Source organism: Antechinus flavipes, chromosome 1 (assembly GCF_016432865.1).
Source record: "Antechinus flavipes isolate AdamAnt ecotype Samford, QLD, Australia chromosome 1, AdamAnt_v2, whole genome shotgun sequence".
Classification (NCBI taxonomy): Eukaryota; Metazoa; Chordata; class Mammalia; order Dasyuromorphia; family Dasyuridae; genus Antechinus; species Antechinus flavipes.
Genome location: NC_067398.1, coordinates 266,071,690 through 266,090,861, shown reverse-complemented (window position 1 = coordinate 266,090,861; position 19,172 = coordinate 266,071,690).

Below are 19,172 nucleotides of genomic sequence, written 5' to 3'. Positions count from 1 at the left end.
ATAATATTATTGTATGCTATATTTTAATTTTTATTATATAATAAAGACTACCTTAGTTTCTTTTTCTATAGAATAGGGAAAATAATAGCACCTACCTCCCAGGTTGTTATGATGATAGAATGAGACAATATTTATAAAGTCTTTTACATTCTTTAATCTGTTATAGGAATGTTAGTTGTTTTTAGCAAACAAAAAATCAAAAACTTTTATAAATATTAGTTATTGTTATTAACATAATTTTTTAAAATTTTTGTTTATTTAGAATTGATAATCCATCTCCCCAGTTTTCAGTGAGCATAGGATAACATCTGTCATTATCTTCATGGTTAGGATGCGTTCTATTGCTGGGGCTACTTTTCTCACTCACCACAGCATCAGCTATGGACTCAGATTGAAAGAAAATTACCATAGCATGAAGAGGGGGAGAAACCAAGAGAGTTGGGCTACCAGAGTGAAACTAAATTAAAAAATAAAGCTCCTTTATTAAATTCATAATCATTCTGTGAAGCTGTGAAATCTTATTTCCAAACCTCCAGCTCCTTCTTTTTTGTCCAGACTGAGTACTGAGCTTTGCTTGCATCAGAATCCCTGTTTTGCTTTCTGGGCAATTTCTTTTTAGCATTCTGAGCATTTAACCTTGAAAAATAGTGTTGTTTTGCTGCTGTATTTTCTGATTGTTAGTCTCCAGGCATCTCCATGGCATCTTTATAAATCTGCTGGAGCTGGTAAATATTTCTTGCCGACCAGCAGCCAGAATCTGAAAATACCAGCTCACTTTCTAGCTGTCAAGCAATTAATGTAATTCAAAGGGGATGAAAGGTAGGTGCCACTGGGACTGCTCTTAATATCGAAGGGTTTCTGGCTCTGATTTCCAAAGGCAAGAGAGAGAAATCAATATAAGGCAAAAAGAAAGGGGAAAGGGGGAACAGAGCTCTGAAGTACCATTTCATCAGCAGCCTGGTGACATGGCTAATATTCAAAAAAAGAAAGCCTGATAAATGCATTTATCGACTGCTGGTTTGGGGTGGGCAGACAGGTAAACTTATAAGCATCCAAATCACCTCAACTATTAGCTTCTAATTTTTCTTGTCTCATTCTGGTTCTCGACTTTCTCACTGGCTCATAGATTTAAAGTTGAAAGGCTCATGGGATAGAGTTGAACAAGACCTCAAAGAACAAGAAGTCCAATCCCCTTATTTCACAGATGAGCTCCAGAGAGATTAAATGACTTTAACCAAAGTCACATAGGCAGCATAAGCACTAGTGTTGGAATTTGAACCCAAGGTCTTCTGACTCCATAGAGAGAGGGAAAAAGAGAGACAGGGAAGGAAGGAAGGAAGGAAGGAAGGAAGGAAGGAAGGAAGGAAGGAAGGAAGGAAGGAAGGAAGGAAGGAAGGAAGGAAGGAAGGAAGGAAGGAAGAGAGGGAAGGAGAAAGAGAGGAAGGAAGGAAGGAAGGAAGGAAGGAAGGAAGGAAGAAGGGAGGAAGGGAAGAAGGAAGGAAGAAACCAAGGAAGGAAGGAAGGAAGAGAGTGAGGGAGGAAGGGAGGGAGGAAAGGAGGGAGGAAGGGAAGGAAGAAGGGAAGGAAGAAGGGAGGGATGACAAAAAAGAGAAAAGACAAGGAAGCTTATGTCAGACCCTGATACTCAAGCCCTCAAAGCATCTTCTCTATCCTTGAGTTCTTCAGGATCTTCCCCAGTTCTGGAGCCACAATCATCCAAGATACTCCAGGATCCAATTAGACTTGACAAGCAGAACCACAAGGAGTGGTTTGGAGACCAAAAAGAATAACATTATACCCTGAAATGGAATTCTATTTAAAGCTCAAAATGAATGGTGGGAGACTTGAAGAGTAGTGTTATTAGTGTCCTAAGAGTGTACTTGAACAATAACAGTCTATAGGGAAAACATTTTTACTAGTTAATCTAGAAAGAGTATGACCAATAAAACTATTTTACCAAGTATACTTATAAAATTGCATAATGAATCAAATACCAGACTTGGGGAAAGTAGACCTAGGATTCAAATCCTGCCTGGATGATCTACTAGCTATGTGACTCAACCTCTCAGTCAACTTGCTAACAGTTAGTAACTAAATGATAGCTGAATCCTTATTTATGTCAGATGTACCTCACCAAAAAATTTTTATTCCAGAAATGAGTTTGAAAAGGAATAATATTAACATTTACCCCTACAGACAACCCCATATTCACCTCAAATAGAGTAGTCTTTAGGTAGCCTCAAGTTTATTGCTGTTGTTGTCTGTTGTTTTCAACATTTACCTTGAAAATATTTTGATTTCCAATTTATTCTCCATTCTTCCCTACTGGCTCCCTTCCCCAAGACAGCAAGCAATCTGATATAAATTATACATGTACAATAATATTAGCCATATTTCCACATTAATCATGTGAAAAAAATTAAAACACAATGGGAAAACTATGAGGAGAAAAAAGTGAAAATAGTATACTTCCATCTACCTTCAGACTTTTTCTCAAGATATGGATAGCATTTTTTATCATGAGTCTTTTGAAATTGTCTTAGATCTTAGATTCTGAAAAGAGTTAAGTCTACCAAAGTTGGATCACTGCACATTCTTGCTCTTACTATGTACAGTGTTCTCCTGGTTCTGCTCACTTCATGCAGCATTATTTCATGTAAGTCTTTTAAGTTTTTTTGAAATGTACCTGCTCATTATTTCTTATAGAACAATATTATTCTATTACATTCATACATCCCAATTTATTCAACCATTCCCCAGTCAATGAGCCTCCCTTCAATTTCCGATACTTCACTACTGCAGGGTTATTATAAACATTTTTGTACATATGGGTGCTTTTCCCTTTATTATGATCTCTTTGGAATATAGACCCAGTCGTGGTATTGCTGGATCACAAAATATGCACAGTTTAAAGGCCTTTAGCCATAGTTCCAAACTGCTCTCCAGAATAGTTGGAGCAGTTCACAACCCCACCAACAATGCATTAGTGTTCCAATCTTCCCATATCTTCAACATTTATCATTTCCCTTTTCTGTCATATTGATTAATCTAATAGATATGACATGGTATTTCAGATTGTTTTAATTTTCTTTTCTCTAATCAATAGCATTTTTTCACATAATTATAAATAGCTTTAATTTCTTCATCTGAAAACTGTCTCTTCATATCCTTTAACCATTTATCAATTGGGGAATGACTTGTATTATTATAAATTTGACTCAGTTCTCTATATATTTGAGAAATTAGGCCTTTATCATAAAAAAAATTTCTCAGCTTTCTACTTCCCTTTTAATCTTGGTTTCATTGGTTTTGTGCAAAAACTTTTAACCTAATGTAATCAAAATTAACCATTTTGCATTTGGTAATATTCTTTATCTCCTTTGATCATAAATTCTTGCTTTCTCCATAGATCTGACAGGTAAAGTATTCCTGGCTCTCCTATTTTGCTTATGCTATCATCCTTTGTGTCTCAATTATGTACCCATTTTGACCTTATCTTGATATGTGGTGTGAGAAGTTGGCCAATATCTAATTTCTACCATACTATTTCCCAGTTTTCCTAGTAATTTGTGTCCTAGTAATGAGTTCTTATCTCAGAAGCTGGAGTGTTTGGTTTTATCAAACAGTAGATTGCTATAGGCATTGACTATTGTGTCTGATGTTTCTAACTTAGCTACTGATACATCACTCTATATCTTAATCAATAACAAATAGTTTTGATGATAACTGCTTTATAATATAGTTTTAGATCTGGTATAATGAGGCCACTTTCCTTTGAATTTTTTCCATCACTTTCTTTGATATTCTTGACTTTTGTTCTTCCAGATGAATTTTGTTATTTTTTCTAGCACTTTAAAATAATTTTTGGTAGATTGATGGCTATGGTGGTGAATAAGTACATCAATTTAGGTTGACTTCTCATTTGTATTACATTAATTCATCCTACCCATGAGCAATTGACATTGCTTCAGCTCGTTAGATCTGACTTTATTTCTGTGAAGTGTTTTGTAATTGTGTTTATAGTTCCTGGGTATGTTTTGATAGATAGATTCCCAAATATTTTATATTTTCAACAATTATTTTTAGTGGGATTTCTCAGTCTATTTCTTGCTGCTGGATTTAGTAATATTTAGATAAATATTGATGATTTGTATGGGTTTTATTTTATAACCTGCAACTTTTCTAAAGTTGTTAATTATTTAGAGAAAAATTTTAGTTGATTCTCAAGGATTCTCTAAGTATATCATCATATCATATGCAAAGAGTGATAGTTTTATTTCCTCATTACTTATTTTAATTCCTTTCATTTCTTTTTCTTCTCTTATTGGTAAAGCTAAAATTTCTAGTACTCTATTGAATAATAGTTATGATAATGGGCATACTTGCATTATCATATCCTGATATAGCCAACATATCCTGATCATAATGGAAATGCTTTTCTTTATCCCCATTTACATATAATATTTACTGATGGTTTATACAGAAACTGCTTATCATTTTAAGGAAAACTCCATTTATTCCTATAATCTCCAGTGTTTTAAATAAAAATGGGTGCTTTTTATGCATCTACTGAAATAATTATATGATTTCTGTTAGTTCTGCTATTGATAGTCAATTATGCTAACATTTTTCCTAATATTGAACTAGCCCTGCATCCCTGATATAAATCCCACTTTATCATAGTGTATTAGCCTGATGATAAATTGCTATAATTTGTTAATGTTTTACTTTAAAATTTTGCATTAATATTTCTTTCTGTTTTGGCTCTTCCTGGTTTAGGTATCAGTACCATATTTGTGTCATAAAAAAGAATTTGGTAGAACACCTTCTTTTTCAAATAGTTTATGTAATATTGGAATTAATTTTTCTTAACATGTTTGATAGAATTCACTTATAAATTCATTTGGCCTTGGGGATTTTTTCTTAGGGGAGCACATTTATGGTTCATTCAATTTTCAAAAAATTGTCCAATTCAATGATTTCCTCTTTTCCCAATTTTATTCATATAAGCATTTAGAAACATAACATTTCCTCTAAGAATAGTTTTGTTTGCATCCTATAAGTTTTGGTATCTCATTATTGGAGTTCTCTGATGTATTGGTTGTTTCTATGATTTGTTGCTTGATCCACCCCATTCTTTAGGATTAAATTATTTAGTTTCCAATTAGCTTTTAGTTTACTTCCCATGGACCTTTATTACACATAAATTTTATTGCATCATGATCTGAAAAAGATTCATTTAATATTTCTACCTTTAATTGTGAAGTTTTTATCCCCTAGTACATGGTCAATTTTTGTGCAAGTCCCATGTACCTCTGAGAAAAAGATATATTTCTATCCCCATTCTCCAGAAGTTTATCATATCTGGCTGTTTTAACATTCTGTTGACCTCCTTAATTTCTTTCTTGTTTATTTTGTGATTAAATTTATCTAGTTATCCCTAGTTCTAAGGAATAATATGAGATTTCTCCATAAGTACAGTTTTGCTGTCTATTTCTTCCTGTAACTCACTTAACTTCTTTTCTAAGAATTTGGATGCTATACCATTAGGTGCATATAAGTTTAATATTGATATTATTTCATTGTCTATGGTACCTTTTTGTAATGGGCTGAGGCTCAAGTTGATGCACTGAGGTCCCAAGAACGTGAGGCTAAATAGTAATTGGACCATACTCTATTAATATATGAGCTTGGAGAAAGAATGGCCCCCGCCTACTCTTTGTGCAAGTCCTGATGTGTTGTATAGGAAATGATGATTTTGGTGGGTGGAGGCAGGGGAGTGGAAAAGGAAGGGGAAGGAGAGAGTGCTTGAGTTGCCATTGCAATGGCCTTTCAGCTCAGATCCCCCTCTGTTAGCTGGCTTCCTGTCACAGCTGCCCATATTGCTATTGCAATCTTTCTTGCCCATATTGCTATCACAATCCTTTTTTACCTCTTCACTTCAATAAAGATTGAAGATTTTTCCCTTAACCTGAATTCCTGACTCCGGCTGATTTTAAATACGCGGTCATTACACCTTTTAGCAAGATATAGTTTTGTTCCATATTTTTTAATTAAACCTATTTTCATTTTTTCTTGATTTGATATTATTATTGCTACTATTGCTCTTTTTACTTCAGGCATAACATTGTCTGTTCCAGCCTTTTACCTTTACTCTGCGTCTCTCTGCTTCAAATGTGTTTCTTATAAACAATATATTGTAGAATTCTGGTCTTCCATTAAACCTCTCTGCTCTCTGCTTCCATTTTATGGGAGAGTTCATATAATTCACATTCATAGTAATGTTATCAACTATATGTTTCCTTTTATTTTATTCTCTTCCTTGTTAATATTTTTTCTCTTTTCACCCTGTCCCTCCTTACTAATGTTTTCCATCTGACTACCACCTCCCTCAATCTGCCCTTCCTTCTATCAATTCATCTCCCTTTTCTTTTCCCTTTCTCCTCCTTCTTCCCTATAAAGTGAGATAAAGGTCATTTCCTCTTTGAGCCAAATCTGATGAGATTAAAGCTTAAATAAGGCTCATTCCCTTCCTTTCTTTTCTTCTACTATAATGGGTCTTTTGTTCCTCTTCTCCCACTAGAATCCTTTTTCCACTAACTCCAATGAGGTAATTCCTTTAAAAAAAAAATAATAAAACATAAGGGGCAGCTAGGTGGTGTACTGGTTAGAGCACCAGCCCTGAAGTCAAGAGGACCTGAGTTCAAATTTGGTCTCAGATACTTAACATTTCCTAGTTGTGTGACCCTGGGCAAGTAACCCCAATTACCTCAGCAAAAAAATGAAATAAAATAAAATAAAACAACAAAGAATGTTACCAGTTTGCATCAATACTTACACCAATCTGAGTTAGTGCTGAGGACTAACCATTATTATTTTTCAGTAGTTTCAATTATGTCCCACTTTTCATGACCTCATTGAAGTTTTCTTAGCAGAGTGACTGAAGTGATTTACCATTTCTTTCTCCAGCTTATTTTACAGATGAGAAAACTGAAGCAAATAATAAGTTATCATTTGACTTGCACAAGATCACAAAAATATGAAGTATCTGAATTCATATTTGAATTCAGGAAAATGAATCTTTCTGACTCCAGGCTTAGAATTTTATCCAATACATCACCTTCATAAAAGAGCAGAAAGAGAATATCACAATAAAGAAATTCCTCCAGGCTTTATTTTTAGCAGCCTAACATCTTCCCCCATCAGGATACTATATGAAAGGACCCAGAGGCCACTTTGTCCCACCTTGACTTCTGCCCCATCCAAGATCGCATCAAAGGAAAAGGGCCTAGAAGCTACTTTATTCCAGCTCAAGGACTGAGAGCTTTGAGTGATGTTGGCACTAGTGACTCCCATCCCAGTGATTCACATGACAGTGATTCTAGCAAATGCAAAGCCAAGAATAGTTCAGAAGAAAAAACAAGAAGAAAGAAGGGTACCTTCATCAACCATTCCAAGTGGAAAAAATGAAAAAATAAATGAACATAAGAAAATCCCTGACACAGTGAAGATATACTATGGATTTCCTAATAAACACTTCATAGAAAAAGAATAATTCTGTGATAACAACAAGCAGATTCCAGAAAAGAATTCCTTAGTCACAAAGATTCCAAGAGTGGGAGAGATAAGAAGTAAAATTCAAGAATTTGAGTAAAAACTTGGAAAGAGAGTAACTAATTTAAAACAGAAGGAAAACCTTAGCAAAGTGGAGGATATCCAAAAAATATAATGGAAGAAACAACTCAAAAATTCAAATCATATGACCAAAAAGAAGAGGTTAACAGCCCCCATGGCAGACACCATGATGGTAATGTGAAGGAATGGGGACAAGATGTTCTTCATCGCATGTTTCTCTACAGTGCTTATTCTTCTTTTCTTTTGGGGCCAAGTAAATTTATGACTTATTGGCACCTCTGTCTAAATCCAAGTGAATCCAGGACTTTCCATTCTCTCTTTCTCTTTCTCCTCTGTATGTCTCTCTGTCTTTGTTATTCTGTCACTCTGTCTCTTCCTCTTTTTGTCCCTCTCTCTCTCTCTCTCTCTCTCTCTGTTGTCTCTGTTTCTATCTCTCTTTATATTTCTATCTTTCTGATTTTATCTCTCCCTATTTCTCTGTCTCTTCCTTTGTCCTTATTTCTCATGTGTGTCTCTTCTTCTCCTTTCTTTATTTCTTTCTTTTTTCCTCCTATCTGGCACCAGTCAGATGTCTGTCCAGATCCCTTTTCAGCCCAGCTTCCTGTATTTGTTTTAATTTATTTGTTTGTTTCTTCTCTTACTGTAGCTAAATTCCTTATTAGTCTTGGCCTCTGGAGAACTCCTCAATCCCTACACTCAAAGGACCTCTCATTTCTCATTTATTTTCTACCTCAGGAAGATTTTTCTGAAATTTCTGATATCTCCTTCCATAGCAATTTCCTAGTGAATATCCTTTTTTTAAAGGTCAAGGGCCATTTCTAAATTATATGAAAAAAATTCTCTAAATAACTATTGATTAGAGAAAGTCAAATTAAACAGCTTGGAGGTACTACTTCACACTTCTCAGATTGGCTAAGATGACAGGAAAAGATATTGATAAATGTTGGAGAGATGTGGGGAAACTGGGACACAATATTGTTGGTGCAATTGTGAAATGATCCAGCCATTCTGGAGAGCAATTTAGAACTATGTACAAAGTATTATAAAACCGTGCATATCCTTTGATCCAGTACTGTCTCTAATGAGTGTATATCCCAAAAAGATAATAAAAGAGGGGAAAATATATTCAAAAATATTTGCAGCAGCCCTTTTTGTAATGGTAAGAAACTGGAAATTGAGTGGATACCCATCAGTTGAGGAATGACTGAATAAATTATGGTCTATGAATGTAATAGAATATTATTTTTCTATAAGAAATGACAAGCAGGATTATTTCAGAAAAGCTTGGAAAGATTTACATGATGCTAAGTGAAGTGATCCAATAACATTTTACACAGCAACAACAAGATTATATGATGATCAGTTGTGATGGACTTAAAGATGGTTCAAGGCAATTGCAATAGATTTGTGATAGAAAGAGCCATCCATATCTAGAGAGAGAAATATGGAGACTGAATCAATACATAGTATTTTCACTTTTTTCTTGTTGTTTGCTTGTTTTTTTTTCTCGTGTTTTTTTTTCCCTTTTGATCTGACTATTCTTGCACAGCATGATGAACATGAAAATATATTTAGAAAAATGCATATATTTAACCTACATTAAGTTGCTTGCTGTCTAGGGGAGGGAAGAGGTAGGGAAGGAGGGAAAAAAATTTGGAACACAAGGTTTTGCAAAGGTGAATGTTGAAAATTATCTCTGCATGTATTTGAAAAAATAAAATACTATTTTTAAAAAACCAAGGGCCAATAGCCAGCTTTAGGCTTTATTATCAATCTGTTGTGAATTTGTTGGTCTTCATTGTTTCTGCCTGAAAAAAGACTACTGGTGGGAGAGTTGACAACCAAGGACAAAGAAAATACACACATTTTTTTCTGGAAAGTCCCATTTTGGCTAAGAGATTCATGCTTTGTCCAGGGGATAGTTGAGGTTCACCTAATTTCTTTAGTCTGGATCAACACTTTCACATTCCATGTGGTTGATCTACTACCTACTGGGAAATTTCCAACACAACATCCCACATTCCACAGAACTTTGTCTTCAATGTAATGCTAACTCTGCTACAATGAAAATAACAGCTGTGATTCATATAGCACTCTAAGATTTTCTAAGTGCTTTCCATATATAATATCATTTAATCCTTTAACCACTTGGGAGGTATCATTAGTATCCCCATTTTTCTTATGAGGAAATTGAGTTTCAAAGAGGTAAATGACTTAACCAGAATCAGATACCTAAGAAGTGGCTAAGGCAGGATTTGAACACAGGATTCCCTGATTCCATATCCAACATTGTCCACTCTTCCATGCTGCCTCTAGGACTACCTTCTCACTCTCTCTGCCATTTTCCATCATCCTAACACTAACAGAAAATCCCAAAGTCAAATAGGAAGTTATAGCAAAAAAAAAAAAAAAAAAAGAAAAAAAGTATAGTCTTTTTGCTCTTTAGTTCTCCAATCCTACTACTATTCTTGATTCCTAAGATATTTTTCATAGATAAAACTACCAAGTTCTCATTTCACAGTTACTCTTACTAACCCTTTCACTGGCCCTCAAAATTTAATCCTGAGACAATTCCTGCCTGTAAGCCAGTTGGGGCTTTTTCTTCTCCTGAAACTCTACTCTTTTCTTCAAAACAAACAAAACAAGAAAACTAGTTATCTGCTATAAGGAAAACAAATTTCACTGCTTCTGTTTCCAAAAGTCTTCTTCCTGTCTGGGCCCTAAGTTATTCAACATATAAAAAGCCTCTTATTTATATGTTCCTAGAGCAGTGTGATGGAGGCAAGACAATAAAGAACATGGTTGTCACTGAGTGGATTCTTTGTATAGAAAAAAAGTAAGAAGCATTTAATATTTATTCCCCCCCACCAATCACATGTAAAAAAAACAATTTTTAACATTATTTTTTTAATTTGAGTTCCAAATTCTGTCTTTTTCCCCTTCCCTTCCTCCCACCTCATTGAGAAAGAAAGCAATTTGATGTGTTATAGGGTTCTGCAGTCATGCAAAACATATTTCCATGGTAGCCATGTAATGAGCAATTTTTAAAGTATCTACTATGTGTCAGATACTATGCTAAGTGCTTTACAAATATTATGTCATTTGATCCTCATTGCAATGTGAGAGATAGGCGCTATTATTATGACCATTTTGCAGGCAAGGGAATAGGCTGATAGAGATTAACTGACTTGCCTGGGCTCACATAGGTACTAACTGAGACTGATTTTAAATTCTGGTCTTCTGATGAGAAAGAGTGACAGGGAGAGAGAAACAGAGAAAGAGACAGAGAACAAGAGAGACAGACAGACAAACAGAGACAGAGAGAGACAAAGACAGAGATAGAGATAGGGAGAGAGAGATTTCCTGTCTGGGCCCTTGAGACACAGACACAGAGAGAGACACAGACAGGAAGAAAGAGAGATACAGAGATAGACAGACAGATAGAGGAGAGAGAATTTATTAAGTATTTTACTATGTGTCAGATAATGTGCTAACTCTGATGATACAAAGAAAGTTAAAAACAATCTCTGCCCTTCTTGCCTAGATATAGTCACAGAGCCAGTATGAATCAGAGGTAGGATTTGAATATAGGTCTTTCTGACCATCTCTTTATGCACTCTACCACATTGAATCTAAAGCATTATTAATCTTGAGAATAGGCAAATTTATAGAATATGTTACTTAGCAACACACACACACACACACACACACACACACACTAATGTTTAAGTGGTGGAGCTTGGATTTGAATCCATATCTTCTGACTCTGAGTCCAGTGTTCTTTCCACTGTTGTGGTGTCTTTCTTGGGCACAACACTTAGGTAATAGAGCCTTTGATGATGATTTTAAATAACAGAATATAGGCAGCCTTCCACTTTGCTTAGGGCCAACCCTAGCCACAAAGCCTTTCCTCATTTCTCACTTATTAATTCTTAAATATCAAATCACAGTCACCCCATTTTCTCTACCACAGAGATATTGCAAGGTCTGAACCACACACATGAAAACTGAGATCCCTATGCAATACATTTTTGTATGAAAGAAAACTTTCCCATGTTATTGATGATAAGACATCAATAAGTAATCCCCAGTTTTTAAATGCATTAGACATAGAGTAGATTTTGTGGACAAAGCAATTCTTGGAGGTACTCCTGAAAGCAGGTTTCCTCGAAATCCAGTTTTTTCCCCTATTATGTTCCTGAGATGTAAATAACCTTTATGGAGGAACTTAGTGAAGCAATTGAGTGCAACAGAAGCCAGAAAGACCCAAATAATCATAACAATAAAGATGATAAATAAGAAAATGTTCCCAAGCTTCCAGAAAACTCGAACTATATTTTGTATTTCTTCTGTCTAGCCTCACATTATAAGAATACAATGGAAATTTCCAATCTTATATTTCAAAAAGGGAACAATGAGAAATGTATTCTTTACTGATGCCTAACGCAGACAGATGTAATATTTTACTCTTTGAACTTCTATAATACTTGATACTTTTAGTTAACTCTCACTTTGTAATTTGTATTTTAATTATATATTCATATTTTATATCTACAACCTGAGTTCCATAAGAACAAGAAACATATCTCATCTTTGTAAATCAGTACCTAACACAATTCTTACCGTATAACAATTACTCAAATAATTCTTCTCAAATTGAACTAAGTCCACTAAGTGAGTAAAATAAAATATGCTTGTATTTCATGCATCTTCTAAATTTTTTATTTATTTTGATTTAATTTATGGAATAAAACAAGCATTTCTATAACAAAGTATAATTAGAAAAAGATGAATGCATGTTAAACCACAAATCTATTATATATAATTTGCTGTTCCTTTTAAAAATATAACAAAGTTATCACACAATTTTTTTCCTTTTTTCCTTCCCCCCAACCCAGAGATGGCTACCATTAGACACAAATATTTATCAATTTAGATATATGTCTGTATGTATATACACACATAGATAGATAGATCCCATATATACTTCTATTTCTCAATTCTTTCCCTGGATATAGAATATCTTCCTTTATATGTTCTTTGCAGATAATTTGGGTATTATAATAGTCAAAATGACTCGGTAATTCAAAGTTACTCTTTTTTTAATAACTTTTTATTGATAAAACCCATGCCAGGGTAATTTTTTACAGCATTATCCCTTGCACTCACTTCTGTTCCGATTTTTCCCCTCCATCCCTCCACCCCCTCCCCAAGATGGCAAGCAGTCCTTTACATGTTGAATAGGTTACAGTATATCCTAGATACAATATATGTGTGCAGAACCAAACAGTTTTCTTGTTGCACGGGGAGAATTGGATTCAGAAAGTATAAATAATCCAGGAAGAAAAACAAAAATGCAAGCAGTTTATATTCATTTCCCAGTGTTCTTTCTTTGGGTGTAGCTGCTTCTGTCCATCCTTGATCACTTGAAACTGAATTAGCTCTCTTTATCGAAGCGATCCACTTCCATCAGAATACATCCTCAAACAGTATCGTTGTTGAGGTATATAACGATCTCCTGGTTCTGCTCATTTCACTTATCATCAGTTCATGTAAGTCTTGCCAGTCCTCTCTGTATTCATCCTCCTGGTCATTCCTTACAGAACAATAATATTCCATAACGTTCATATACCACAATTTATTCAACCATTCTCCATCAAAGTTACTCTTTAAAAATATTTCTCTCACTGTATACAACATTCTCTTGGTTCTGGTCATTTTGCTCTTCATTATCTCATATATCTTGAATATCATAGCAGAGACTCAGATTTTCATTCTGATACCTATTATCAACATAGAAAATCTAAATTTAACAAAAAATTTTCAAAATTGATCCATAAGACAATACAGAATTTGTCAATTAACTATTTCAGATATAGACATTTTCCAGTGTTTTAGGATCATATTAAGATAAATCATCTTTTGACATTTTTGGACACAAGAAAAGCATTCTGCTGATTCTCGTGATAGCAAGATAATCACCCTGAAATTTTTTGCCAAAGTTTTGAGAACTTGGTTTAACTAGATTAGACAATCTTTTCACCAACAGCTAATAAAATTCTTAATATTCCAAAACATTTCAGGTCACTGGAAAATGGCAAGAGATCAATCTTAACCCAATTGCAATGAAGGAAATGTCCTTCTGCCCTCTATCATTATATTGTTTAACTACACAGGAAGCCTAGTATAGAAGACACAGTTCTAGATTCAGGGTCTGAAAGATCTGAGTTTGAATCCTCTTTAATAGTTATGTGACTATTGGCAATTCATTGAACCTCTCTGAAAGTCACTTACCTTCGTTGTAAAATGGAAATAATACCTATAGTACATGCTTCATAGGATTACTGTGAGACTCAGATATGGGAATATATGTAAAATGCTTTTCAAAGTGTAAACCATTATATAAATGTGAGTTATTATCACACCTTTCAATTATCCTATAGAAATTAAATTTCTCAGTTAGGCACTAATAATCTGATAGTGTTACTATGACATACAAACTTTGGTCTAATTGTAGACTGATTTTTCCCAAACCAGAGCACTGAGTTTAGCTAAATACATTTTTCCTTGTTCCTGCTTATTTTTGACACCCTAATAAAACAAGATAATCCATGGGAACTAAATGGATCACATTAATACCGCAGATTAAAATTAATTCAGCCACACAGAGAGATAAAAGCTTTCCTCTTTATTTGAAATGTCTGATGAGTTTTTCCTTTAAATACCATGGTAACCAGCACTATTTTACTGAATTTTGCTTTTAATCTCATTTTAATGTAGGAAAATTGCTCTCTTTTTAAAAAAACATAAAAATATGTATTAATTAGAAAAAGAAAGAAATGGAGAGTCTGGGGTAGAAAAGCAAAGCTTAATTTGTCTGATCACACTTTTTATTTATTAGTTCCTTTACCACAGCACTTTGCTTCAGACTGAACATTTGCCTCACAGCTACTGCTTTCATTGTAGAATTTTTTTCTTGTTTTCTTGCATATTTCAGAGGACCCCTTCTGTCATTATAAGAAGGTATAAGCTTCCCTTGAGTGCACTCTGATGTGAAAGGAATACTGGCCTAGGAAGAAGTCTAGTGTAGACTACATGCCCAACAAAAGTCATTTAAGTTCTCAGAATCTCAATTCCTTCTTCTGCAAAATGATGGGAGGTCCTTTCCACCTCTAAGATTATATGATCCAAGTTCCCAGGATTGTCAAGGGCTGAAAATCTCCACTTAAATCAGCCTTTTCTTACCACCAATATCATCACCACTCACTAAATTTGTAATCCTATTGTAACTCCCTAGGATCTGTGACCAGTTTTTCTGATAGTCAGCAGGGTATTTTACAAAAGTTAGAAAACCAATAAAGTAGACTTTCATTTATTACCTAAAATTCCTACATTCATAAAATTAGCTAATTAGATTTGGACAGACCTTTAGAAATCATGTCATTTCTCATTTTATAAATGAGGACATTAAGGTCGGTTATTACATGATTTTTTCAAGCCCACACAAGTACCAAGGAGCAGTCAGGATTTGAATTCAAGTCCTCTGACTTTAAGTCACTCTTTGCATGATACATTAATCCTTTTTCCCTCCTACACACTTTCTTTACTCTCTGAATATGTCAGGTTCAATAGCGTCTACAAAAAAAAAAGTTGGCAACTTTTCTGTTTTTATTACTTCTATTTCTGTCTTGTTTTATTCTTTATGCTTCTAAAATAAAGTATGTTAAAGTTATGCTTAACCTTACTTTAATTATTAACTCCCACTTCTTCATACACCTACCTTTATGGAAGATTCATATTAATCAGAAAATGAGCAAAGTTGATGGCTTATCAACTGATCTTCTGGTACCTACTTCATAGACCAGGACCATGGACAGTACTCAGGTAATCACTGAGCAGAAACCCTATTTCAAAAAGAAATACTTGTAGGGCCAAGAGGACTCTTGCTCACAACTCCAAAGACCTCTGTCTTCCTCTTTCTAGCACATTGTAAGTTTTCTGTTGGTAGTTCCACTGTTCAGCTGGGCCTGATCACCCTAGAGTGTGATCTCATGTGGTCAAGCCAATTTGCTGCTAGTGAAACAGTTCCCTCTGTGATTCTGCTGATTTTTCATCAAGACTTCACTGCCACTGGATTGGACTGGGCAGGCTGCTCAGTCATTGTGCTCTTCTCAGGCCCAAGCTGAGTCCCTGGTCTCCTAATCTCACTCCTGGATGGACAGTTGCACTTTTTCTACTTTAAGCAACTTTATTTCACTACAGAAGCTTCTTCCCTTTGACTCCTTCAGAGTCCTTGCCTCTTCCAGACAAAAGATGAGAGAAGACTATATAAAATATAGATACAAAGAAGATAATTTCAAATGAAGGCAAGAACAGTGAGAGAGAGTTATGAAAAGGGATTAGGCAAGACCACCTAAAAGATGGGGTTTGGGTAGAGCACCTCTACTTTGAAAAAGTCTTCCAGGTCTATCCCCAAGAATGTAACATGACCCAAAATCACCTAGTTTCTCTCCCTTTAATCAAAACTCTTATTTCCTCAAAACTTCCCCTATGTAGTTAAAAAAAGCAATCTGAGTAAACTAATTTACACTAATGCATAAATGGCTAATAAGCCCATAATTCTGCCAAAAACATTTACATTTTTAGAACCCAAATGAATGGCTCATAGCAGAACTTCTGGCAATGTGACAAAAATGATTTTCTAAGTGAGGTAGCATGGGAAAAGATAATTTTGGACAGAGAAGCTATTGCATTGTCAGTCCATCACTACCTGAGAATTTGTCCCTAGAACAGCCCCCTAAAGTGTTTCTGCTTTTTACAGTTTCTTCCTTTCTTCTATTTCTGAATCCAGCTTTAAGTAATTTCACAAATGAATCAGGTTGGGGCCCCAGCAGTGAGAAGAAAGAATCAGCCTCTTTCAAATATGAGTTATTTATTAAATTGGGAATTTATAAATTGGTCAGTATGCATATTATGGGAAGGATGTTGTCTTTGCCTCCTAGGAACTTATAGATTATAACAGATCAACACACATATATATCGTACTACACCATGTCACACCATACAATACAAAACATATGTATTGAGCACCTAATATGTGCTAGACACTATGCCAAGCATTGGAGATATAAATAAGAAAAAGGAAGTCTATTCTCAAGAAAGATACACTCAAATGGGGAAAGGCAGCTCATAAAAAGATACTGAAAAAGAGGAAAAGGGTATTAAGTAGTTCAGTTAGTGGAAAGTAAAAAAAATGACTGGATTTCTGAGGCTTCTTTTATGTAGGTAAATGTATAGAAAACCAAAATTACACACAAATCATACCAAGTAAATATGGAAGAAGAATTGAAAGAATAACTATTAGATGCTTACTCTTTGCAAACCACTGTGACAAGTGTTGGGGACAGAAACAGAAAAATAAAACAGTTGTTTTTTTTTTTCAAGAAGCTTACATTCTAATGAAAGAGAACAGAATTATAAGAAATATCTTTTTAAGAATAGTTCTAGAAACAGAAATTGCCCTTAGATTTTTAAAAAATATCTGGTCTCAGGGCAGAACCAAGATGGCAGAGAGAAGACACATCTTTTTCTGAGCTTTTCCCCATGTCCCTCCAATTAACAGCAAATCCAGCCTCTAAACTAGTTTTGAGTGCTAGAACCCACAAATATTTGGAGTGTAACAAATTTCCAGCAGAAGATAATTTGAAAGATCTCCAGAAAAGGCCTGTTTCAATCAGGCATGGAGAGAGGCCAAGCACAGGTGTCTAGTGCAGGCAGTGCACAGTCCCAGGGTGGTGTGGGTTCCACTAATCAGGGAATCTACCTGGAGGAATCTACAGTCAGTGTTGGCTACTCTGTCCTGGTTGCAAGCCAGTAAATTAGCATATTAGCTATAAGACATCCAACATAAATACAAAAGGCAAATAGTGAGCCCCTACATCTCAGAATTTAACAATACCTAGCTACACTCACCCAGCACTGAAAGTTAGTCATCACTGACCCAGTGCAGCCACTGTTACCTGTAAAGGAAGCTTGGACAATCTCCCTTTTGCCTTAAAGGCAGATCTCAATGTTTTTTGTTTTTTTTTTTTAAGTTAGCAAAAAAGGAAAAAGACCTCTAACCATAGATAGTTTTTTTTGTGAAGAAAGAAAAGAACAGCTTTCAAATCTTGAATACACTAAAAGCAGATCATCTCCAGATGAAGCCCCAAAGGGTGATATGAATTGGTCCCCATCTTATATGACTCTCTTGGAAGAATTCAAAAAAGATCTTAAAAGAGAATTAGAAGAAAATGGGGAAGGGAAATGAGAACTTTGCAAGAGGATTTGGAAAAGGAAACATAGAAATTATCTGAAGAAAACTCCTTACAAAATAGATTTAGTGAAATGAAAAAGCCTATAATTTCTTACAAAATAGATTTGACAAAATGGAAAAAGAAAACAACTCCCCGAAAACCAGAATTTGTGAAATGGAAAAAGAAAACAATTCCCTGAAAATCAGAATTTGTGAAATAGAAAAAGAAAACAACTCCTTAAAAAACAGAATTTGTGAAATGGAAAAAAAAAATCCATAGAACAAAACAACTCATTTAAAAATCCAATTGGCCAAATAAAAAAAAAAACCTAAAAAAGGTAACTGAAGAAAATAATTCATTAAACATTCACTAAAAATGGAAGTGAATAACTCAATGAGACATCAAGAATCGATCAAGCAAAACCAAAAAAAAAAAAAAAAAAAAGGAAAAAAATGAAGAAAATGTAAAATACCTCCTTGGAAAAAACAACTGACCTGGAAAATAGATGTAGGAAAGACAATTTAAAGATTATTAGACTTCCTAAAAACCATAATTTTTAAAAAGAGCCTAGACATCATTTTTCAATCATCAAGGAAAACTGCCAGATGTCCTAGAATCAGAAGGTAAAATAGCTATTGAAAGAATTCACTGATCACCTCCTAAAAGAGACCCCAAAACAAAAACTCCAAGGAATATTTTAGCTAAATTTCAGAACTATCAGACCAAGGAAAAAATATTCTGGCAAGCAGCCAGAAAGAAACAATCCAAATACAAAGGAGCCACAATCAGAATTATCCAAGACCTAGCAGCTTCCACTTTAAAGAATCAAAGGGCCTGGAATCTAATATTCCAAAAGGTAAAGGAACTTAGGATGCAACCAAAAATAAACTATCCAGCTAAATTGAGCATTATCTTCAGGGAAGAAGATGGACCTTCAATGATACAGGTGAATTTCACATATTTCTGATGAAAAGATCAGAGCTGAACAAAAAATTTGACCTTCAAATACAAATCTCAAGAGAAGCATAAAAAGGTAAAAAGGAAAGGACTTTTGAGAACTATACCTCTGTTATGGGTATATTTACAAAGTGTAAGTATAATTTTATTTTATTGTGATAACATAAAAAAGAAATTAGAGGTGGAAAGGAGATTGGACTGGAAAAAGAGGAAAATGGAGGTAAAATAAAGGAAAGAAGAGGCAAAAAAAGACCTATTATAATTGAGGGAAAGAAGGGAGAGAGA